Consider the following 25,372-nt stretch of genomic DNA (forward strand, 5'->3'; position numbering starts at 1 on the left):
AATGCTCAGAGGGGAGGGGGAGGACAAGCTAGCGTTTCTTTTTGTTACGTAGGGGGGAGGGGTAGTCTTGAGAAGAGTTACGTAACAAATTTATCTAATTGAAAAAATATAGAATTGTTTTTGCTGAATAAATCTGAGCAGCTGGAAACCGTTTGGCCCAACATGCAACATGGGGTGATGCCTAATTGCTGTTTCAGCTGTGTAACTATATTTTAGCCTTAATTTTCACTTGATCAAATCCATTTTGATCAAAATTTTTGTTCTGAACTCAAACTTGGTTGTGTTAAATCATACAATTTGATCAGAATTCAGAATTGATATTCTGATCATAGTAGTTTTGATAGGAATGTATAACCGATGCGTTTCTTGAGTTTGCAAAATTAAAAAAAAAATTAACGGATTGTGCTATTTTCATTCAATGAGAAGGGGGAGGGGGAAGTTTAGTTAACGTTACGTAATTTGAAGGGGGGCTATGCCAAGCGTTATTTATTGTTACATAGGGGAGGGAGAGGGTCAAAAAAGTATAATTTTTACGTTACGTAATTAGTGTACCACGCCTAAGGAGATCCAACGACGCATTCAAGCTGGAAATCGAGCCTACTTTTCCCTTCGCAAGACGTTTCGATCAAGGAGCATACGCCGCCGCACAAAGCTGACGATGTACAAAACGCTAATCAGACCGGTAGTCCTTTACGGACTTGAGACAGTAACTTTGCTTATGGAAGACATACGTGCACTTGCCGTTTTTGAACGAAAGGTGTTGCGGAGCATTTTTGGCGGAATACAAACGGAAAGCGGAGAGTGGCGGAGACGTATGTATCACGAGTTATAGGCACTGCTTGGAGAGATTCCCATCGTACACCTGGCGAAAGTTGGAAGACTACGCTGGGCCGGCCACGTCGCAAGGATGCCGGACGACTGTGTAGTGAAATCCGTTCTCTTCAAGATTCCCACCGGCACCAGGAATAGAGGGGCTTAACGTGATAAATGGCTCGACCAGGTTGAAGCCGACTTGCGTGTGTCGAGACGCGCAACGAATTGGCGACGAGTAGCCCAGGACTAAGTACAATGGAGAGGAATTCTTAATACGGCAACAGCCACCCCGGCTCTCGGCTGAATCAATAAGTAACTATGGTGCATTCTTGTAGTGTTTTTCGACGATGGGAAGCAAATGATTCATCAAAATATTTAGTATAGATTTTAACATCAGGTTAAATGAACAACAATGGTTCCTTCAAATTTATGGAGAAACATCCCATACCATCACCCTGGAAACAACCTGGAACCTTTGAACATTCAGTTTAGTTCATTCTGTCTTAGACATATGGTGGACGCACATCGACACAGTGTATACTGACCTGAAGGCTGCTTTTGGCCGTATTGACCATCAAATTTTGTTACGGAAATTCTATTGACTATTAGCTTTTGACTACGTTGTCAACTGGCGTCAGTCGTACTTGACAAATCGTAGACTCTTAGTGAAATTAGGCTCTATCGAGTGCAGTTATTTTTGCAATAAGTTTGGTATACCACAGGGAAGTGACCTAGGACCATTAATCATATACTTTAACAATGTGTGTTTTGTAATACCATCTGGATTATGCGGATGATTTGAAAGAATTCCTCGTCGTTAGATCCATAGAGGACTGCAAGCAGCTACAAAATCTTGTTGATCGATTTACTGATTGTTGTGTTAACAACCGCTCTATAAGCGTCTCCAAATGTTCGCTCATCATGTTTACCAGAAGTAAAGCTTCAATCATATATAAGTATGCAATCGAAGGGTCTCCTTTGCAAAGTGTTGCTAATGTCAAAGACTTGGGTGTGGAAAGGGATTCTAAGCTCACCTTTTAATTCCACTTTTCCGGCACAGTTGGATTTCGAATTTGGCATGGTTCAATTTTGGTATGGATTGATTTTGGCATGCATCGATTTTGGCAACAAAAGTATCCGTTTTTGGCAACACAAAATATTTTACTTCCAAAAATATGCTTAAATATCAGTCAGTTTCCGCATACATACTTTAAATGACGTAAAAATATTGCCCTAAGTAAGTTCATGAAAAAATGTTTGCAGTTATAGAATGTTTCGAACAATAATATTTTTATTGCCGTAGGACTACGTCTTACCGCAGGTCGCGAAAAACTTACTTTTGCACCACACGGATGGATGGCTCTTGGCGGATTTTGTAAACATAAAAAGGTTGCAATCATTGATTAATATCATTTAGCCAATTTCTAACGCATTTAAATGCAATTTTTTCATATAAAAAAATGGTCTCGGTTTTGGCAACATAGGCGACACGCCAAATTCCAAAATCCTTGCCAAATTCGAAATCCTACTGTATTATATTAAAAGTAAACTTAAACATAGAATTCATTATGCGCTTAGCCAAAGAATTTCGTGATCCGTACTGCCTACGCGCCCTCTACTTTTCATTCATACGGCCCATTCCCGATACGGCTTCTGTGGTTTGGAGTCCGCATACATAAGTGTGGATATCATGAATCGATGATGTTCAAAGGAGATTCATCCAGCACGCATTGACATTCGTCGCCAAACCACGAGCCGGTAGACGCAATGTGCTGAACTTTTAATCGTGTATAAAGTTTGCATAGTTCAACGAACTCATGTCATCGTTGAAATAAATCGTTTGGACATACATTCGCCTATCTTGACTGACAAACGAAAGTCCTGCGATTGGAACCAACGTAAAACGTCTGATCCGAGACCCGGTCTATTGAACTTTGCGGTCGCTTGAGGTTATCGTTGTGAGTTATCGATGTGCGTTTCATCTCCTTTTCAGTAAAAGGAATATTGTATCGTGCACTCATTGATATCAATACAATTTAGAGACTGAATTAATGAGGAAGCTTACGCGCCGTAAGCAATATATCAGACAAAGTTAACGTTTTGCTGGAAAAAATACTGGTAAACTTTATAGCGAACAGCTGGCAAATTTCCTGTGAGCGCTAACCCGAGTTGAATGAAGATGATTCAACATTGAAGTCTTGCAGGAAAACGTACTAAAGGGATTTTCTCTCAATTTTTTTTTTATTTATCCCAAATGAGCATCATAAAATTACTGTTCTCCAATGAGTTTCAATACAACCAAACCAAAGTCAGTCAAATTATCAGCTCTATTTTTGCGTCGATCCAGCTCAATTCCAGATTTCTTCCAAAAAGCCATCATATTGGAATCTAGCTGTTAGTACAACATACAACTAAACACTGGATTGACTCAAAATAGAGCGTTGAAATAAGCACTGCCACAACACCCAGTAGCAATGCTGGTTGGTGGCACCTTCGCTATGTTTAATTGTTGCTTCTGAACGGGTAATGTATTGACAACCATTAATCATACATACAGTGGCATGTAGGTAATAATCATTCCATTAATGGTAGCAAACTGCTGCCGCTCGCGCTTACTCGGCATCACATTGATCCTGAATTCACGACATTATAAAACCACTCAATCGATCCGACAGTTCCTCAACTATTGCAGAATACATTGCATTTATGGTGGAGACACCATAAGAAAAAAAAACAACATCGAGCAATTCGATCATTGCATAACCATTGAAACAAATTCCCAACATGCGCATAATTTCCACACGACGATCGTTCGATCGTCGGTGGTGTAAAATTGTTTCAGTAAGCTTAGTACGAACGACTTCAGAATTCCTAAACACGTGGAGTCAACACAGACGATGAAAACCATGTAGTGGTTGCTAGCACAAGGATTCGAACGATCAAGAGGACCGCAATTTCGTTGGTCGGACCTTCTGGTGGCTGTCCTGCACGGCGCGGCAGCGCGCTTGCAAAACATCATCGTATCGCAGAATTTACGTGTACACATTTACAATTTATTACAACAGTGCACAAACAAGATCATCTCGTGTCCTCGTCCGGGCCCGGTCTGGCCGCAACCAGCTGAATGCGGTTGTAAAAACTAAGAAATAGATGACATGCTTTAATTTAATTGAACAACTTCTTTCTGGCCAGCTTGTGTGAGGTCTGCATTTTTGCGACGCATCGTCGTTTGCTTGACCGCTACTCGCTAGGCCCTAACTCTGGGAATTGCTTAACGGTGGACTTGTTGCTGCATGATATTGCTTTTGGACAAAGGATAATGTTAAATTTGAACATTTAATGTTGAAATAAAATCACAAAATAAAACAAAGAAAATCAGACAATAGATGATTGAAAAGAACATCTAAGAGAGTCTGTTGTTCAAACCAAAGTCATTAGGAATTGCCTCGTGGCAGGTTGTTTAAAACTTAAAATTTAACGCTCTTTTTAGATCACATGTATGGTTCAAGAAAGAATCTAATCTAAATAGTCAAAGTCTCACTGAAAATCGATTGTCACATCAGTCCAGACAAAGTGAAAGTTTCTCTAAGATTGTAGATTGTATCAAAATGAATGTCAAGTAGGAGCTTGTCAGAGGTGTTTTAAGAAAAAAAATGCAATTCTTAATTTACACAATATTCTATACTCATTCGATTTACACAATATTCAGAGACTAATGATCTTTGACCTGTTGATGGGAATAATCGACTGTAGTAATCTATTGGAAGAAATCAACTTGAATGTACCCCGTCATATTCTCCGAAATCGAGTTCGTCTCTGAACTCCGGCTTATTGCACTCAATATGGTCAGAATAATCCTTTGCATTTGGGTTGTCTTGTAGGCTGTTCAATGAAGTGAACCACGTGTTTGATTTTAACATCTGTAAAACTAGGTTTAAGAATGAAATTCTAAAATTAGAATATGTCTGTAGATATGTCTGTACTGCCTTGGCCGAAGAATAGTAAATAAATTAAATATTAACAATTTTTGACGCCTATTAAAAACTAATAATCAAAAAATTATTTGCTAATAATTTATCGTTCAAAAAAAAGTAACACACGGGCTCGTCCGGGAATTGAACCCGGGACCTCTCGCACCCGAAGCGAGAATCATACCCCTAGACCAACGAGCCACTTGTGTAAAGGAGAGAAAAAAGTGAGATAAGAACGCTTGGATCGGTATACATCGGCAATTTCCGATGGTCCAAGACTAGTAAATGCGCTTTATCGTAGCCGTAGGTAAACAACCCGAACACGAACATCCGAACGAAGATGAAGCATATAACGAACACCGCGAATATAGGCAACGCATGCGCACTAGCGAAACCGGACGGATCGAGTTGTTCGACAAACGACAAAAGTTGTTGCTATTAGCGGCTGTAGGCAGGCAGATTCTCGTGCTCGTCGGCTGCGTCCTCGTTGTTGCACACAACACAAAGAGGAAGAAGCCCTACTGAAGGGGTGTGGCGTTCGTGTGTGTTTGTGTGTAGAATGCAAAAACAGCTGATGACCTCTGCTGCAGCAGCAAGGAACTGCACCGAAAAAAGAGGGAAGAGATTGTGCATGTGCCACAATTTGCCTTGTCTGCCTGCCTTCCGTCGTTTGTTCCGGCCGCCCGTCCTTCGTGATAAATACATTGTGAGCTTTTCCCATGTAATTGGCACCCACCCCCGCTCGACGCGAATGGGAAGTGGTTTTTGTGCACTTTTTTCATTCCCGGCTGCCTTATGTTATATACCTACTTTTACTGTCAAAACTATCTAACGGAAAATGTTCGCCAATTCGAACTAGAGTTAGACCGACCGAAGTGATAAAGAAATGTGCTTACCAGCTGAGCGCTATTTAAAAGAATAGACTAATTAAGCTTCTCCACTTGTAATTGGTCGTTAATGTTAATATCAGATGAAACCCTGTTTGTGTCGAACCATAAAACCAGATGGATATTTGAGACTCGCATGCTACATGTGGCTCCATAGCTCAGTTGGTTAGAGCGTCGTGCTAATAACGCGAAGGTCGTGAGTTCGATCCTCTCTGGAGCCAATTCTTTTTTTCTCTTCATGAACCAGTAGCTAACTGGAAATTTGGCTCAAACTTTCCTTTTACACTTTAGTTAAAATCACTTGAAAAATTGATCCCATTTTAAAATTGAAACAGTCGCTGTTGACTTTTTAGATTTGAACAGCGATTTTTACGCTCAAAATAACAATTCGGTCCATGAAAATGTATTCATTGCATTATTTTTGTGTATTAGTACACTTTGAAATATTCAGAATTATTGTTTTAAGCATGAACATAAAAGCATAAAACCAGTTTTTAAGATCCAAAAATCAATGACGACTATTTTAGCAATTATTTTAGCTGATTCAAATCAGCTTCATTGCATTTTTAACAATTTTTAGGGTTATTGTATTATATAGATTTACCACTGAAAATTATAAAATATCCACTGCACAGTCTTGTTTATTTTCTATTTCAATGTTTGCGACAACTTTACTAACATTTGAGATTGTACTAAGTGACTAAACTATTCTATCTATTTTTAATTGTAACTATTTTCTACTTTTTATTACACTCATATACAGATTTTTCCAGAGCATTGCTGCCTATAATCGATAACTAAAATTTACAGTTTGCTCATATTTTCCTAAACATAGTAGAGGTACGTACCTAACCTACCATCTTCTTCTAGTCTAGCAAAGTTAAACGCGAAACACTTGTGTCTGCTGCTCGCCTGTTAACTCGTAGCTCTTATTCTCGGTCTCGATTTTGTTGTCGAATCGATCATCACCAAAAGGGCATCTGGCAGCGGCCCTTCATCCCGGGCTCCATAGCTCAGTTGGTTAGAGCGTCGTGCTAATAACGCGAAGGTCGTGAGTTCGATCCTCTCTGGAGCCACAGAGTTCTTTTTTCTTTCCTACCCCGTTTCTTTTCAGGTGTATTCTACAATTTTAATTGCCTTTGCCTCTTGTTTTTGGCATAGATATTTATTACAAGAAAAATGTACTGAAATTACATAAAATTGATGGTTATATCCAAAAATTTAATAAATTTTAACATAGATTTTCGAACTAATATTTCGAATATTTTTTACCGCATATTAGTGCCATCTGTAATTGAAGAAAAATAATTGGTTCTTTTTCTCTACTATACGTATTTAATGTTCTAAAAAGTACGTATTTTACCTCCAATTGCAGCCCTCCTCAGAAGCTCTGCCGAGATTTCAAATAATTCGAAACAGACACTAATATAGCTCAAAATTCAAGCACGAAATGTGTAAATGTCACTGCATTAGCGTTCCCAGGCATAAAGAAAATTTAGGACACCCAAGCCTTCGTGTAATCGTAGGATGGTGATTCTATTATTACATATCACAAAAGTACCGGCCGATTAGACTGAAAACTACGGACTTTCGGGTGCAATTGCATTTAAAATCAAAGTTGAAATAGAAATTAAAAATTAAGCTTGGAACTGGACTAGAAATTTGACTTGAAATCGGTCTTGACATAGGACAGTAAATCAGACTTGAAACTGGACAAATTTGGGCTTGAAGCTTTGTTTCATATTGAACTGAATTGAATTGAATTGAATTGGATTTGAAATTAGACTTAAATTTGGAGTAATTGGACTAAAAGTTTTACTTGGAATTAGACACAAAATTTAATGTATAACAGGATATGAAGTTTCTATTTGAAATTGTATTTAATATTTAATTTGAATTTGAAATTTAATTAGACTTGGAATTGAATTTGAAATCAAAATTGGAATCTGAATTGAAATCAAAATTGAAATTAAATTACTGAAACACTGAACTTAAAATTGGGATTGAAAGTGGACTTGAAAATGAATTTAAATTCGAGTTGAGATCAGACATGGAATTGCATTTGAAATTGGGATTCAAATTGTACTTGAACTTAGATTTGAAATCAGAGTAAATTTGATTCAAAATTAGGCCTAAAATTGAGCACAACAGATAAAATTGTTCTTGACAGTGTACATGAAATTAGACTTGAATTTGGACTAATGCGATCTTGAACTTTTACTCCCAACCGGATATGGACTCGAAATTTGGCATAAAAATCTACTTGAACTTGAAATTGACATTTTCATCTTATTCTCTCACACATTTTATCGCTTTTCTGTTCGGTATTTTCTCTTTTCCAGACCCGTTTTTCCGCTTTTTCCCGTGTTTGATACTTTTCTGTACCGTTTTCTTGGTTTTTACTCTCACTTTTCCTATGTTCCCCCCTTTTTCTCTCGTTTTCCTTATTTCTGTCCCTTGTTTCTTGTTTCACTTCACCTTTTACTTCGTTTGCATGTTTTCTTATTTTCAGTTCTGTTTTACCTCATGTTTTTCACTCGTTTTTTGTTGTTTTCTTTCACTTTTTCCGTCTCTTCTTCTCCTTTGCTGTTTTTGCTTTCCAGTTTTCATTTTCCAACTCTTTTATCTCCTTTCCTTCTCGTTTTTCATCTTCGTCTGTTGCGTTTTCCCCTTTTTGATGCCTCATTTTTCATCTTTTCTATCACGTTTGTTCTCTTTTTGGTTCTTTTTTTACTGTCCTCCTTTTCTTTAATCCGTTTTACCTATTCTCCTTTTATACTTCATCCGTTCTTTTTCACGTATTTTGTCACATCTTTCTCCTTTTATTTCCTGTTAGACCTCTTTTTCGTCAATCGGTTTTGTTTTTCCTCTCTCGCTTTCTTTTTTCTTCTAGTTTCTCTCGTTTTCTGTTCCCTTTTCCTTTCTTGTCTCTTTTCTCTTCCGTTTTACCTTTTTTCTTCTCGCTGTTTCCTCTTTCTCTTCTCCTTTTTACTTCTTTTCCTTTTCCTTTCATTTTCGCCCTTCTCCTGCGTTCTGATTTTCCTCTGTTCTCTTCTTCATTTTTTATACCGTTTTTTTCGTTTTCAAGCCCCTTTCTCATCTGTTTCTTTTGTCATTTTCTGTACCATTTCGACTTTCGACTGTCCAGTCACGATTTTCATCTGATTTCACTTTCTAACTCCTTTTTTATCCCGTTTTTCGTTTTCGTCTGCTCTGTTTTTTCGTTTATCACTTTCACGTTCTGTTTTTTTTCCGTTTTAATTTTATTTTCTTTATTTTTTTCTATTTTCTCTTATCGTTTGACTTTGTTTTCTGTTTTTATTTGTTGATTTTGCTACTCCCGTATTTTCTCCCATTTTTCTATTCCGTTTTTTCTCCTATTTTGTTCCGTTTGTTTTGTTCTCTTTTTCTGTCCAATTTATCTCCATTTTCGTTCTCTTTTTTCGTTTTATTTGTGGGTGAACAGAGAAAGAAGGGGAGAGAAAACAAGGAATCTCTCATTTTGCTTCTTCCGTTTTTTTCATGCACTTCTTTCACTTTCAGCTTTCTTATTCTTAATGTCTTCTTGTTTTCCCTATGTTTCTCTTTTCATATGGTTTTCCTTGTTTTCAGACTTTCTTTCTATCTCTGTCTCTTTTGTCATTTTATGTATCGTTTCGACTTTTTCAGTCATGGTTTTCAACTTTTTGCGCTTTTTAACTCTTTTACTACCCTGTTTTTCATTTTCTTCTGTTCCGTTCTTCCTCTTATTTCGTCCTACTTCTCTTCTTTTTCTTTTTCTTTTAATTTTTTCGGGTTTTTCCTCTTTTTCTGTTCTTGTTCTCCATTTTCCTGCCCGAGTATTCCTTTTTCTTCCTAATCCTGTTTTCCCCCGAATCTGTTCTATTTATCTTCAGTTCTATTCCCGTTTTTTTCGTTTTCTTAGTGGTTTTTCATTGTTTCCTCTCTGTTTTTTTGTCTGCTCGTTTTCTCTCCGGTTTTATTCTTTTTATACATTTTTTTCTTTTCTATCCTATTTCCTTTCCCATTTTGTAATGAAGTTTTCTTTTGTTTTTCTTTTTTCAGGTCAATTTTTATACTATTTTCTTTTGCGTTTTTTCTTTTTTCTACACGTTTTGTACAGTTTTTCTAATTTTCAGTCCTTTTTCGCATGCTTTTCACTTGGTTTCTTGTTATTTTCTTTCCCGTTCTCAGTCTTCTATCGTCTCTTTTTTTGTTCTCTGTTTTCCTCCGCTTTTTTATCTTCTTTCTTTCTCGTTTTTAGTTTCGGTTTTCAAACCTGTTTCTCCTTTTTCTCTTTTGTGATTTTCTGTGTCGGTTTGATTTTTCGGTCATGGTTTTTGTCTTTTTTCGCTTTTTACCTAGTTTTTTATCTCCGTTTTCGTTTCTCTTATTATGTCCTGCTTTTCTTTCTGTTGTAATTGTATTCTATTGTTTTCTTTTTCCTTTTACTGTGCTTGTTTCTTAATTTTTTTCTTTTTTCTCTTCGTTTTTTACTTCGTTTTTCCTGTTTTTCTCCCCCGTTTTTTCAAGTTTTTTCGTCTTATAACCCGTTTCCCTTCCGATTTTGTATCGTTCATTTTTTTAAATGCAAGTTTTTGTTGCGTTTTTTCTTTTTTCTACGCGTTTTGTCCAATTTTCGTTACGTTCCACAGTGGTTTAAAATGCGCGAAATACGCGAACCTCAGCATGTTCAAAGGGAAATGTGAAAAAATTACTGTATTAGTAAAGTTGTTGTATGCTATTAAAGCCAACTTTTGAACCGGAAAAAAACAAAATGTGTTCTTTAGCAAACTTGTAGAAAATAACATTTAGAGAAACTTTGTCGAAGTTCGGCTCTATCTCTTCAAACAGACGACATACAGTATTTTTTGTATGAACAACAACTGAATACTAAAAACATCCGTTTTACTCTTTTCGATGATATTTTGGAGGCCCGCTATGTTCTGGAAAGTTGCTTATATTGCGTAGTATGGTCTCGACTTGTATTTGTTTGTAGCTTTTTTTTGGGAAATGGCGTATGCAGTCAAACCAAAATCGTAGCAAATTTTTAGTTATTCTCCGACGTTTCGCTTTTATTTTTATTACGATTTTGGTTTGACTACATACGTCATTTCCCGAAATAAGTTACATATATTTTAAAAACACACCATTTTGTTGATTTTGATGAATTATTAATGTAATATTACTGTGTTTTCCACAAGAAATATGAAGAATTAAAAATTGGTTTTAAAAAACTAGCATTTTTTCAACTGCTGAAGATAATCGCCACTTCGCTACTGGTGAAAAGGATCTCTCAATTTAAACATATCATATTGTAATAGACATGTGAGCTTCATTTGATGATCACAAGCTTATAACAGTGATAATTTAGAACAAGTCAGTAAAATTCAGGACTGCTTAAGAAAGCTCCTAGCTGATTAAAATGCGTTCAGACTGATTAAAATTAGTTCCAGCGCCTCAATTTTTAATGTAAAAAATCAGAACTTTAGCTTAATAATAGTGATTTTCAGTGGTAACAGCAGGAAACATTGAAGTTAACAAGAAGGTTGGCATGCTGATATCTTCCATTTATTCAACTTGTCGCTTAAAATACAGTAGTGATACGACTATACTGCTTAAAATAGGTTCCGTACCCTATTTGCTAGCGCCCATCGATGCACCTGACAAACAATTTTATTATCTATGTCCCGTCTAAAAACGCAATCATAAACTAGGTTTATCTCCAGTATGCCCTCCAATCTGCGAAAGATTGGTGCCATTGTGTCTTACAGGTCTCGATGCTGCCCCTCCGGGGCCCTTAATAAATCATTTTGCGATCACCATCAGTAGTAAGTGACGCGAGTGCACCCACGCCACGGCTGTCGGAGGACCGAGTGTCGCTTTGGGCGAACTTTTCCTTCTGTTGTCGGCCGTGGCTGCGATGACAGTCAGCCGTGGTAAAGATTACATCAAAATGCAGCGGCGTTCGCCGCCACGGTTCGCTCGCATCACCGCGACCACGACCGATGGAAAATATGAAACAAACCACTAACATGCAAACCCAAAGAAATCGAAAGTGAATGTCAATGCTTTTTTTGCTTGCTTGCTTGCTTGCAGTAGGGTGCACAATGTTTGATTTGTGCAGGCCATTCGTTAGTCATGGGTTGTGGAAAAGAGATTGTATACGCGGATGTGTTTCCATCTCATGATTGTAGATTACGACTGAGGGACCCCCTGCCTCCGGGGCTGGGTTGGGTGTTAGCTCTGACTGATATGAACTTTTACGACTTACAGCCCTTCCCGCCGTTTAGAATATGAATCAGATGTTAGCTCAGCCAGATTTTATCTTTTAAAACCATGTTAATCAAGTACAAGTTGGCTGAGTCAATATTAGTCTCTTGAATATCGGATGAAAATCAGCTAGGTTGTAGAGTAGTTCTTCACGAAACGATTTAAAGGGCACAACGAAGTGTCAATAGAATTGGGCGAAGGATGTTCATCTTGAATTTTATTAATTGCCGAATAGTCTTAATATTGCCGATAGAGTCACATAACTCTCAGATTGGTTTTTGAATGCTCAGTAAAACACACATGTGTATATAATCTGGGCGCTGAGATTGTTCTTATTTATCCTTCTGAAAAAGGGGCTCTTCTCCGGTAAAAAAATGCCCACAACGGCAACCGGAGCCCACAGCTAATAAAAATTAAGATATTTTCAATTCGATAGCGTCGTACACAGATTCGAGCAATACTTTGCCTCTAACCTTTGAAAGAAGACACATCTCTTATACATCGGCTTTCTCCGGTTGGCTGAGCTCCGAAACCATATGCTCCTTGACAGTAGAGACAGGAGTTTCCAAATTGATTCCTATGCATATCGGATGGTGCACCAATAAGGTTACAGTCTAACCTTACTAGTGAGGATACACTGTTTCTGATATGCCCTCAGAGGTGCAGGGAGGGCGGAACGCTCGCCTTTGCTGCAATTTGATTAGTTAAGGAATTGACAACACCTGGAAGCTGCCGCACCGGCAGCGGAAGCGAACGGAGAGCTGTCTTCAAGTTTTGGGTATGTTTTCCAGTGAAACAACCCTCTGGAAGGGGATAGGCTTTATTGCTAATATCCATAACTTCCGACAACGACGACGACGACGACGGTGTGTGGTATCTGCGTCATATCACTGTGCCAAGATTTGAGTTAGTTTATACTGTCTAATAGCTTGCCTTCTGGTGTGCGTCTCTCTGTTGTCCGACTGGACGAGCTCAGCCTTATAATAAACGATGAGACACGGAGAACAGAAGAAGATATATACGATGTACGGACTACTTAAATGACAACACAACATAACTTTCAGTTTATAGCAAGCTGGCACTCATAACCGGCAGCCCGTCATCTTACGCTTATGAGATTTAAGATTTGCTTATGAAAAATTGATGCTGTAGCAAGATCTGGTTTCTTGCGTGAGTCTGTCCAGCCACAGCCCAGACAGTCTACCACTGGCCCCCGGCTTTTCTCCGTCCGTCCGCGCGTCGGCGAGGCTCCTAGGCATAATATCCCGACCCGTCGAGCAAGCTTTGTCCTCAACAGCAGCAGCAGCAGCAGCAGCACAGCCGACTAACAACAAATCTTTCCGAATCAAGATTGAGCATCGGCCCGGCCCGAAGAAGCTATCTTTGCCATCGTATGCAAACTTCCCGGCCGACGCTCGGCCGGTCCGTAAGAATGCGTACCTAACCTACTAGAGAGCGCTGCGTTGCAGCTTCCATTGCTATAAATCAATGATAAGAGTTTAGTAAAATCCTATGGGTATTATGTGTCCTACTGAAACGAGATGAAGATAGGTAATCATTAACTCGGTTGATGAAGTGCGGTGTGTACGGCTCTGCTGTACCGTCTCAGTAGCACGGTCGAACTGAAGCAACTCCAAATTGTGTGTACCGAGACGGTACAGCATAACAGTTAAACCAGAGCAGAGTTAAGATCTTCTTATCCAAATCCGATAGAGAGTTAACTCCTTGGATAACGACCCGAGATGTTCGACATATTTAAATTGGGTTGTAAATTTTAACGAATAGGATAGGAAATGTTTTCTAAGGCTTATTGAATGAATCTGGTAAGGAAAAATTTTTAAGAGCAAGCAATTTGTGTGTAATCTATTGCTTATCTATTATTACACTTTTCTACATAAATTTACTGTATTTAGTCAAAGTATTTTACAGTTTCTTTAAAAAGTACCCTCATAGATATTCTATTCCATAAAAAATAGTAAAAATTTTCAAAAATGCTAACTGAAAAACTATTTTTCTAAAACGCAGCTACAACTATTTTCGCAAAATAGTGATCCAGATATTCTTCCCTCCTTTTTTCGTTTGACTATACGCGAAATGGTGTTCAAAAATTGCTTTTTATCTTTTGTGAAAAAAGTCCCGCAAGGAAGTCGTGTAGGTACATCTATATTCTAGTTATAACGAAAAAAAACAAGAGCGCCAAAAACACAAAACTAGAGATAAATTTTTCCGAAACTTAATTAGAATCAAGCAAAAAGTGGTCCTGGTCAGTGCATAACGTGCTATTATCAGCATTTTGAACGATTTATTGCAAAATTGAGTCGCTGGCAAACTATAAGGCTTGTTCGCGACAAAATTTGGACACCCTTAAACACACACAGCTTCGGAAATACATTAACAATGAGTGAAATATTTTACAGAGTGGTAGACGTATGTCTGTTCTTTCTGAAAATATAACACTTGTTTATATTACAAGCGCTCAGCGTAAAATGGCATCGAAAGAAGAGCAGGTACGAAAAGCAATTGTGTGCGGTTGCAATGAAAATCCGGATCTCTCGTTAAGAAAACTTGCCAAAAAGCTTGGAGCTCATCCAAGCACTGTTCACAGTGTTTTAAAATCGTTCGATACTCGCTTGACAACAGCTAGGAAGAAGGGAAGTGGAACAAAAACGGATCTGAGGAACCACCACAAGGATGCGAAGGTAAAACCAATATTACGGAGGAGACCAGATCTTTCTGTACGTACCATTGCTCGTACCATTGCACACTTCTAAGCAACAGCAAGGCATGAAGTATTTCAAGGTGAGGACTGTGCCAAACCGTAATGATAAGCAAAATACGACGGCCAAAACACGCGCTCGTAAGCTTTATCACGAATATTTAACGAAGTTTCCGAAGTTTAATGAAGTTGGACGACGAAACGTATGTCCTAGAAGACTTTAAACAGCTTCCTGGTATGTCTTTTTGCCATGAAACGAAACGCCGTTGCAGAGCATTTTAGGACAAAGAAGAAAGCCAAGTTTCCCAAAAAATATTTAATATGGCAGGCCATATGCAGCTGTGGTCGAGCAAGTTGTCGAGTTGCCTCATAAGTCGCTACTGAATTTCATATTGACCAGACTTTTAGGTCAAAAGTTATGTGAATGTAAATGTATGATTCCGTTTTCTCGGGGGTCCCTCAAGCTGTTTAAAGAAATTTAATTGCAAATGAAAGGAGACGCTTGAAAAACTATTTTTATTGAAATACAAGTTCATCGTTTTTTTCTTCATTTGATTTTACTCGTAATCGGAAATGAAAAGTTGAAAAGCGAAAAAGTTCATTTAAGGTTTTAGGTAGAGTGTTGTATAGGATTGAATACGCTAATGAGTGGATTGTCGATAAATTTATGCAAATTTCAAAAAAAAATTGCGCCTGTGGAACCGCTTGTGTCATCGAAAAAGGCAAGCGCTGGAAAAACGATCATATTTCCCATCCTCAAACATGTTTAGGGCTGTTCGTCTGTAGGGCGCTGCTTTTGCACTATTTCTTCGAGCTCATCTGGTTTCTTGAACATTCTAACCACCGTTGCCAGACCTTGCTGAGGAAAATCCGCAGTTTTGTCACCGAAAATGGGGTCATACTTTCGTTTCATAATCAATAAAGAAGCGAAATTCAATCACTGATCAATCAATAATATGGATGCACTCAGCTTCTTTCCGGCCAAATGTCTGATCACTCTTTATCACATTTTTTACAGGTATTGTCCTTGATTGTATTTGGTACTTTTTTTTAATTAAACCATTTCATGTACATTTGAGATTTGACTCAACTTAGTTAAGGGCGCTTACTCTCAACTTTCGTTATTCGTGCTCAACATTCGTGCTTTCATCATTTTTTTTTCATCTATGTTTTTCCGTCTTTCATCTTTTACCTTCCTTCGTGTGGTTCGTTCGACTTGTTGTAATTTTTTATTGCGTTTTATTACGTTCTTGGTTGCTCTTGATTGCGTGTTTTTGTTCTCATTTGTAGACGGTTTTTGGCATTTCTTGTCGCTGTATGGCGATCGTTTAATCGTCTCTTCATCGCCTTTTCTGCATCTATTTCTAGTCTTTTCGTCGTTATATAGCCACCTACGATGTGTGCAGTCACATATGCTAATGCTATGCTAATGCTATTTTTAGTCTTTTCGTCGTTTTTAAGATTTGTGTTTGTCATTTCTCTGACAGTTTTTTCGTTCTCTTTTCATCTTTTTTTGTCGTCTTTCGTCTTTTATTGGTAACAGCTATCGCCTATTTGTGATCCCTTTTTCGTCATCTTTTTGTCGTACATTAGCTATCTTTTCGTCGTTTTTATGTTGTCTTTTCGCATTTTTTGTTGTGTTTTTGACGCATTTTGTCATCTCTCTGTTTGTATTTTTGTTTTTGTCGCCTTTTCATGTTTCTTTTTTGCTCCCTTTACGTCACATTTCCATCGTATGTTCGTCATTTTTACCTTTGTTTGACTTCATTGTTGCATTTTTCGTCACTTTTTTCATCGGCCGTTTTTACTGTTGTTGTCGTCTTCTTTGTTGCTGTTTTGCCATCGTCTGTTTATCGATTTTTGTCATCTTTCCATCATTTTTTGTCTTTTTATCACGTTGTTGGTACCTTTTCTTGTTGTGCTGCTTATTTTAAAGACATCCAAAACTGCCACAAAAGACTATCATTGAAACTGGTCGTTATGCCCTTCGGGCATATAAAAAAACCATCAGAATGCTGTTAACTTTACTGTCGTTTATCGTTTTTTGTTGCTATATTCGTCGTTTTGTTTTTGGCATATTTTGTCATCTTTTTGAACGCTTTTTAAATGAATTTTTTCGTCGTGTTTTTTGTTTTCGTTGGTTTTTTGCCTGTTTTTTGTCATTTTGTTGCTGTTTTTTATCGTGTGAATTAGTCATTTTCTCATCGTTTTTTTTTTTGCATGTTTTGTCGTAAACGTAAACGTTTTGTAAACGTCGTTTAATTGTGTTTTTTTGTCGCTGTTTTGGCGTCTTTTCGTCTCCTTCATCATATTTTTATGTTTTTTTTTCAGTCATCTGTTTATCCGTCGCTTTTTTAGCTTCGTTTTTGGCATTTTTCGGCGATTTTTTGACGTTTTTGGCTGTATTATCATGCTGTTTTGGCATCTTTTTATTGTCTTTTTGTCTTTTTTTATTGTTGTCTTTTCGTTTTCTTTTCCTCTATATCTGTAATTTTATCGTCACCCTGTTTGCTGTCAAGACAGCAAAAAGCTGTCTCTTAACGCCCTTTTTGTCGTTTTCTGTCGTATATTCGTCTTTTTTTCCTCGTTTTTTTGCGAGTTTTCTCACCTTTTTTAAGCTATTTATTTGTTTCTTGTCATGCTGCTTTTTGTCCTTGTTTTACCGTCTTTTTATCGTTTCTTCATCGACATTTCTGCATCCATTTATTGTCATTTCGTCATCTTATTGTTGTCCTTTCGAAACCTTTTCGTCTTCTTTTCGTCGTCTCTGTGTCTTTTCGTCATTTTTGTCATCTTTTATCATCGTTATTTATCATCGTTTTTTGCGGTCTCTTATTCACTTTTTGTTAATTTGTCGTCATTCTGTTAGTTGTCAACACAACAAAAATGTTACTTTTCTACTATCTTTTCATCGTTCTCTCATTATCGTTTTAAGCACGTTTCGTCTTCCTTTTGATGCTTTTTTTAAATCTCTTTTTTGTCACGTTTTTGCTCTTTTTGACGTTGCGTTGATGTTTTTGCATTGGTATTTTTGTCGATTTTCGTTCTCAACTTTTCATGGCATTTTCAGCATATTCTCATTGCTTTTTAATTTTTCATCGCATTTTCGTCATCTTTACGGCGTCTCTTCATTGTCTTTTCTTTGTATTTCAGATTTCTTTTCGTCGCCTTATTGTTGTGTTTTTTTAAGGATTTAATGGCCGGTGTTAAATCAGACCGGACCAAGTCGCAAAGTTTAAAAAAATGAGTTACTGACAGCAAACGATTAAGGATTACCTAAGCTGCATTTCACTCTAATCATATTACATAAATGTTGCAAACAGCCAGAGATATGAGATGATTTCAAACGATTGATAGCAATAAACCATATAAAGCAGCAAATTTTGAACGCGTTTTTCTCGAAATCAGAGTTTTGTTACTTGGTTCGGTTTGACCACCGACCAAATATTCTACAGTTTTCAATTGTCGCGTAAAAAAATTAAACCTATTAACGCATTTAATGGTGAAGAGTTATATCTGCCGTTTGAGTTAAAAAGTTGGTTAGGCATTTCTTCAACAAGTTGTACTATCGAGACATCCACTTGGTTTAAGTTCTTGTAAACGACTGGCACTGGCTAAAATGAAAATGGCTCTGTTAATACGTAATACCACTGGTGCTGGTGCTAGTGCTAGTGCTGGTGCTAGTGCAGGTGCTGGTGCTGCTGGTGCTGGTGCTGGTGCTAGTGCAGGTGCTGGTGCTGGTGCTGGTGCTGCTGGTGCTGGTGCTGCTGGTGCTGGTGCTGGTGCTGGTGCTGGTGCTGGTGCTGGTGTTGGTGCTGGTGCTGGTGCTGGTGCTGGTGCTGGTGCTGGTGCTGGTGCTGGTGCTGGTGCTGGTGCTGGTGCTGGTGCTGGTGCTGGTGCTGGTGCTGGTGCTGGTGCTGGTGCTGGTGCTGGTGCTGGTGCTGGTGCTGGTGCTGGTGCTGGTGCTGGTGCTGGTGCTAGTGCAGGTGCTGGTGCTGGTGCTGCTGCTGCTGCTGGTGCTGCTGCTGCTGGTGCTGGTGCTGGTGCTGGTGCTGGTGCTGGTGCTGGTGCTGGTGCTGGTGCTGGTGCTGGTGCTGGTGCTGGTGCTGGTGCTGGTGCTGGTGCTGGTGCTGGTGCTGGTGCTGGTGCTGGTGCTGGTGCTGGTGCTGGTACTGGTACTGGTACTGGTACTGGTACTTTAATGATCATAATTTTCAATATACTAATTAATTGTATATAATCGATTCGTCTAAGAATCGATTCGTAAAATATTGTACAAAAAAATATATACCAAACCAATGTCAATTCCTCTCTGTACAATATGAAATTGAAATGAAATGAAATGAAATTTTCAGGCTTTCATCCATTCTTCAAAGACTTCTAGTAATGAACTTGATCATTAGCAGACCAATGTTGATTATAAAGCAATAAACACCAATTACTACTACCTACCCATTTTTCCGAACTGACTTTTATTTTCAGCTCTGATTTTGAAACGTTGTACAGGATTGTACGGTTGTACAGGATTGATAATGATGTGAGCTTATGATATAGGGCGACTAGTTGTGTTCGGTTTTGTGTGGATGTCAACTACTCTAACTAAACCATCAAGACCAGGATGCACTTTTATGATGCGACCCATTTTCCATTATTGCGGAGGATGATTATCTTCCTTTATAAGGACGATTGCACGGCAAGATATTCTCTTCCTACGATTCCGAAAATGCTCATGAAGTTGTCGAACGTGCTGGCAACGTCCCAAAAGATTTATCGGAATTTTTGCAAGCAAAGGCTCAGGAATAGCGACTAAGAGTCGGTTGATAGTTAAGTCCCCAGGGATTAAAGCTTCTAGATATATAGGATCATTTGAGTGGGCATATAACGGCCTTGAATTTAAAACTACCTCGATTTTCACAAAAGTCTTAAAAATACTGTGATTCTCAAAAAGGCGGAATGGTATAATTTCTTCAGAAAGGATTTTTCACTTTTGACTTCGGCTTCCCACAGCCCACCAAAGTGTGGTCATTGGAGTGTGATGATGTGCTCTATAATTTCCTTTATTTTACAATATTCAAAAACTTTTCTTTTACAATAGGACTACGTCTTCCTGTAAAGTAGGGTGTCATTCCAAAAAAAGCGCTAAGAACTCGGTCATTTTTCAACCAATTCGAAAATTATTTATATTAATCGATTAGTAATCTTTCTACAAGTTGAGCAATATAGTGAAAGTAACGTATTCCGAAAAAATCATTTTTGATAAATGCTTAAACGTCAAGCATTGATATAACTGATGAATCAATCACATGTAAGCACATTTTTGTCTCGCACACCTGCGACAACTAGGTACATATATGCTCCTGCGATTTTATTCCTTCCCATTGTTGAAAACAATGACATAGTCCTCCGGTCCCAATAGGTCGTGAATTATTTTTCTTAGGTTAACCAACACGAATTTGATGTCCGGAACGTAAAGTGTGTAACCATTATTCACGTTACATCGATATTTTATTCGCACCTAATGAAAATTTAAGACTAGTGCACAAACTTAAATGACGATGCGATGGCCTGGTACTGGTACTGGAATCCGGTCATTGTATATCGCACAAGCCACTTCCAAAGTTTCTGTCAAATATTCACACAGATTTTCGAGCTTAGGTTAGTGGAAACTAGGTTACTGGCTGAAGCAGAAAAGGGGTCAAAGATTTCCTCAAAAAATACTAAAAATAAACTACAAATCAAAAGTCGTCAGTCTGTTCCGCACCTGCTGCTGAGACCCACGGTCAAGTTCAAGCTCTCTCCGAACGGACGAAACGGCGACAAAACAAACCCAACCAACAGTGACGGTTGATGGACATTTGAATTCGTTCGACTGCAGTTTTTTTTTTGTTTTCGACAAACGACTTGAATTTTTTGCGTCGCCTAGCGGCCACCAACAACAACTCAGTCAGTCAGTCAGTTGTTTCGCACGACGATATTATCTACACTTTTGTCGGCCGCGAAATTGAAAACTGAACCGGGTCCGCTTTGTAGAGGAGATAGCCGTCCGTCGTCGTCGTCGTCGTCGTCGTCAGTCAGTCAATGAACCGAATTATCGCCTCCGGGTGTTTTGAAGCTACACTTCAGCTTGAGCTAAAAAAACTGTCCGTCGTGGCTGCCGCGGAAGAAAGGTGAAGTTCAACATCCATGGTCGCGTGCTTTCTAAATTTGTCTCCGACTTAGTCGTGCGTTAGTGTCTTGTTATTCCGATGATCAGTAGTACAAATTTTTAATTGTCAAAACAACTTATTTTGTAGGACGTGTTTTCCTAATTGGACTATGGTGTAATTTATTTTTATTTTTTGCATGTTAGAAAGCATTAATTCAATTTTCCTGAAACTACACGAAAGCAGTTATGCTGATTGCATGCATCAAGCCTTGAAACTGACCTAGCTTTGCAATTCAATTTGTGAACAAGGCATAGGACATAAACACCGACGTGTGTTTCACGTTAGCAGACAAATGAACGTTTCGCTTCAAACCAGCAAATTCCACCGTGTTATCCCTCTGCTCATTCGTTAACCAAAATAAGACATATTTCAGAGCTTTACGAACTATTAACTTCTAATATGCATTCGTTGATTGCAACGCGATTTATGTAACGCGCCTGCTGCCGCCCGGCACAGGTTGTACCGATGCGCCGCCGGCCGGCCGTCCGTCCGTCCGTTCGTCAGCTGTGTTGATGGTCGCTGAATAATCACCAGCAGCCCAGGACCATAGATTATGGACGAAAGCACGTCGATGCGATGAGGTGAACTGCGAACGGTTTAATTTTGATCGCGTAAGCCCAGCCGGCGGCCGGACCGGCACGTCAGTGTTTTCAGCAGCCAATCAGAAAAATTAAACAAAAATGAAAGTGCATTCTCTTACCTTGCCTTGCCTTGCCATACCTTGCCACCCTGTGCCGGTTGATGGTTGGGGTGATGAAGCGGCATGCAAGACATGCTCCACTGACTGACAGCAGCAACCTGGAAAAATGGCCATTTCTTAGCAGAGGGCGCCTGTTTACAGACAAAAGTGCACCGCCGCCGGATTCCCTCCCATCAATCCTTGGTTTGTTGTTACCTCAAAATGAGGGAGGTCTCGTGCGGCGCATGATTAGCGAGTTTGCCTAATGAGATGGACATTACGGTTGTTGGTTGGTGTTGGCCGGTTAAGATTTACAGCTGCCTGCCGGCGGCTTGCGGTCGTGAGCGAACCAGAAATTGAGGCTGAAAAACTGTCCACCTCCAGCGATGGAGGGTTTTCTGATTGTTGTAAGACAAAAACCCTTCGCTCGGGGCAGTCCAAATCGGTCCTCGATGACGTTTTATTAATTCGCCCTGGCACTGGCGCTGATGGATCAGTGCGCGGTGCGGTTCAATTGGAACGTGAAGTTTTAAGGGGTTTTGTGCGGTTTAACATTAACGTTTCTATTGACTCAACGCTGAACGCCCCTTCCTGCCTCCTTGGTGATGTGGTTACATTTAACCCGACTACGACGATGACGACGATGACGGGTGCGGATTAATTGGAATGATAACTGCCTCTGGGTATGGGTTTTGAACGAGAAAATTAACCGCAGCCGCTTGTTCGACGACGAATCAGGAAATTGTAAGATGAATTAACTAAAATAGCAATGCCTCAAACAATGAGCGAACAGCGACTTTGCGAAGGAAACTCAGCTAACACTCCTAGGGGCGAAATGAATCACGAGCGGTCGATTAGGGTCTCTATTAAGGGGCGGAAAATATAATTTTCCAAGCAACGAATATTGGCTGTAGAGCACGTATCAGAATTAGAATTGAAAATAAAAGTCAGATCGGAAAAATGGGTAGGTAGTAATTGGTGTTTATTGCTTTATAATTAACATTGGGCTGCAAAACGATCAAGTTCATTGTTAGAAGCTTCCGAGGGATGGCTGGAAGCTGGAAAACCTCATTTTCACTGTGGTTTTAAATTATCAAAACGTGATATGGCAAAAGGTTCGTTTTCTTTATGATTCTCTAAAACGCTTGTCATGCTGTCATTTATCGCTCATGTTTGAAGAATGAATTGATAATTTCGTAATGGACCGTTAATTACGAACCCACAAGAACACTCGAAACTATTATCAATTGTTCATGTACAGCATAAAATCATAACTGTTCATGATCTTTGGAACACATATATTCTAACTAACAGAAATCTTTTCAAAACTTGCAAATAAAAATATTAGTGGTAATAACTAACAATAGTGCAATGAGACCGTGTACAGTTGCGTAGTCGGTGCTTTGAAAAGTTTAGATATCGTGGACAAAATGACTCCAAAGGATAATTTTATGAAAATTTATTTTCAATAGCGAGGAAAAGCTAATTTAATCTTCACCAAGCGTACGTTTGTCTGCAGCTACGCTGACCCTGATCAAACTGACGTCTGTGCTAGTAAACTTCATCTCATTTCCTAAGCAAACGTGTTGACAATGAGAAAAATAAAACTTGGCATGACATGGCAATTTTGGACTTAATAATTTTAAAGATTTCTTTATTGTAGTCGATGCATATAAAATTTCTGATCAATAATTGATTGCAACAATTATTGTTGCAAAAATATTGAAAATCGATCAATTTTTTTGGAATTCTGCCCTACCTTCTTACAAGACGTAGTCCTACGCCAAAAATTAAATTGTTCATTTAAAATGTGAAAAATATCCTATGAACGGATTTCACGCCAACTCGACCAAAGGTTGGCACGACCCTCTCAGAATTTAATTCGATTGTGTGTGTAAAGAGTTCATATAAACAAGCAACTTTGCATACTTAGTTTTTCCAAAATTATTCTAGACTAACTTTTGGAAAGGGCGCAATTTTTTTTAATAAAAAATTTAACTCGAAAACTGTAGGACCTACAAGAAAATGATCTATAAGTGACTTTTAGAAAATGTTCTGAATTTTCATAAAAAAAACTGAAAAATTTAAAAATGAATTTCTGCACTGAAAAAAAGCATTTTTAAAATTAAAAATCGATTTCCCAAAAAACCAATCCTTATGAAATTTAGATTTGGTAGAACCAATCCTTATGAAATTTAGCAGATACATTCGCAACTTTAATTGCTAACTTTAATTGCTCATTACTTTCAAACTAAAGGTCCAACCAAAAAACAATTCAATCGTGATCTATCCGGCTATATTACCTTTCATATGAGACTAATGGCGCATAAATAGGTTTGGCCATCTCTGAGAAACAGGCGATAATTAGGCCATTGCAAATCATTTTCAAAGCTTTTGTCACCCCCCCCCTTCCTCTTGAAAATTGGCTTAAAAAATCGGGGGGCAAAAAAATAATTTGTAGGATATGAGTTAATTTTTTTTATAAAATCAATTGTCTGTTGGTTCTACAGCTTGAAAAACTCGAAAAATGAGTGTACTCATACACAACTCGGCCAAAAAAAAAAATTTCTTTCGTTTTTGTCTTTTTGATTTTTGTATGAAAAATAACAACGTATTTATTAAAAGCAAGAATAGATTTGGTCTTCACGTTTAAACTTTAAGTAAAAATGCCTAAAATCCATATTTTTTAGCTCGAATAAAAAATTCTCTTGGTTTTTTTTTTCGCCACCCCCCCCCCCCCCCCCCCTTCAGTGGCCCAACACCAGGTGGAAAAAAAACTTTTTTAAATATTTGTAATGGCCTTATTACCTTGTCAAAACACGTTTTTAAGCATAACTTTTAAACTACTCGTTTGTTTTCAATAAAACTACCTGATTTTTTTTATGATAGCCAATGCTTTCATTTGGTACTAAGATCATTGAAATCGATTGTATGGTTCCGGAGAAAATCGTGTCACGTAGTTTTCACATTTTTGCTTATAACTTTTGAATGAAATATCGGACCACGAAACAATTCAGTAGTGTTATACTAGGTAATAATATACCTTTTGAATGAGACTAATAGCGACAAATCGGTTCAGCCATCTTTGAGAAACAGGCGACAGAAAATGAGCTGCACACACACAGCCATTGCTCAGTGCGTCGAGCTCTATCGATTGGTATATGTGACTCGGCCCTCCGGGCTTCGGATCAACTTTGTGTTTTTCGACCAATTTCTAAACCTTTGTTATATACTACTAGCTGACCCGACAAACTTCGTATTGCCACAAATTAGCCTGTGTTGTACATAAATCATGAATATCGGATGATCTTTGTCACAATCTCGAGTTTTGCAAGTTTTCTGAGGAGTTCAACCTTAGATGATTCAATTTGGCAGTTACGTAACCATGAAAGCATCCCAGGTAACCAATAAGCATCACCAATGCTATTCAAATGTAGGCCTACAAGAATTTAAGTCGCCTTAAATGCTACTTAAATGCTATTTTGGCAAAATACACAGCTACTTTACTGATAACCTTCTTATAGTGCTGACAATGCTAATTTACAGCTAATTACCGACACGTAGAATTTGAATACAATTTTGGAAGCCAATTTCCAACACCTATGCAGTCAAAAAGCTAATATACAACAACGTGCATTATAAAATGCCAGATACGCTGATTTGCTGCTTACGTTAGGATTTATTAGTTACCTGGAATGGGTAGTTTAATATACAAATTTGCAATTTGTAGTACACAGTAAAGTAGAAAACAACTCCCCTGTCCCCTCATTGCATAGCCAGAAAGCGGATAATAATATTCGCCATGATTGTACAACATTACGCCGAAT

At 38.4% G+C, this 25,372-nt stretch overlaps 1 protein-coding gene and 3 non-coding genes across 4 annotated transcripts in view; 3 read left to right on the forward strand and 1 right to left on the reverse strand.

Annotated features, from left to right (window-relative positions):
- The window catches only part of LOC128732899 (uncharacterized), a 542,040-nt gene that overhangs the window by 262,836 nt on the left and 253,832 nt on the right, over nt 1–25,372 (forward strand). The window lies entirely within an intron of this gene.
- Trnap-cgg (transfer RNA proline (anticodon CGG)) lies at nt 4,914–4,985 on the reverse strand. Its single transcript has one exon. It is a non-coding gene; the product is annotated as a tRNA-Pro (tRNA).
- Nucleotides 5,819–5,892, forward strand: Trnai-aau (transfer RNA isoleucine (anticodon AAU)). Its single transcript has one exon. It is a non-coding gene; the product is annotated as a tRNA-Ile (tRNA).
- Trnai-aau (transfer RNA isoleucine (anticodon AAU)) lies at nt 6,674–6,747 on the forward strand. The gene has a single exon. It is a non-coding gene; the product is annotated as a tRNA-Ile (tRNA).

Source organism: Sabethes cyaneus, chromosome 1, assembly GCF_943734655.1.
Source record: "Sabethes cyaneus chromosome 1, idSabCyanKW18_F2, whole genome shotgun sequence".
NCBI lineage: Eukaryota > Metazoa > Arthropoda > Insecta > Diptera > Culicidae > Sabethes > Sabethes cyaneus.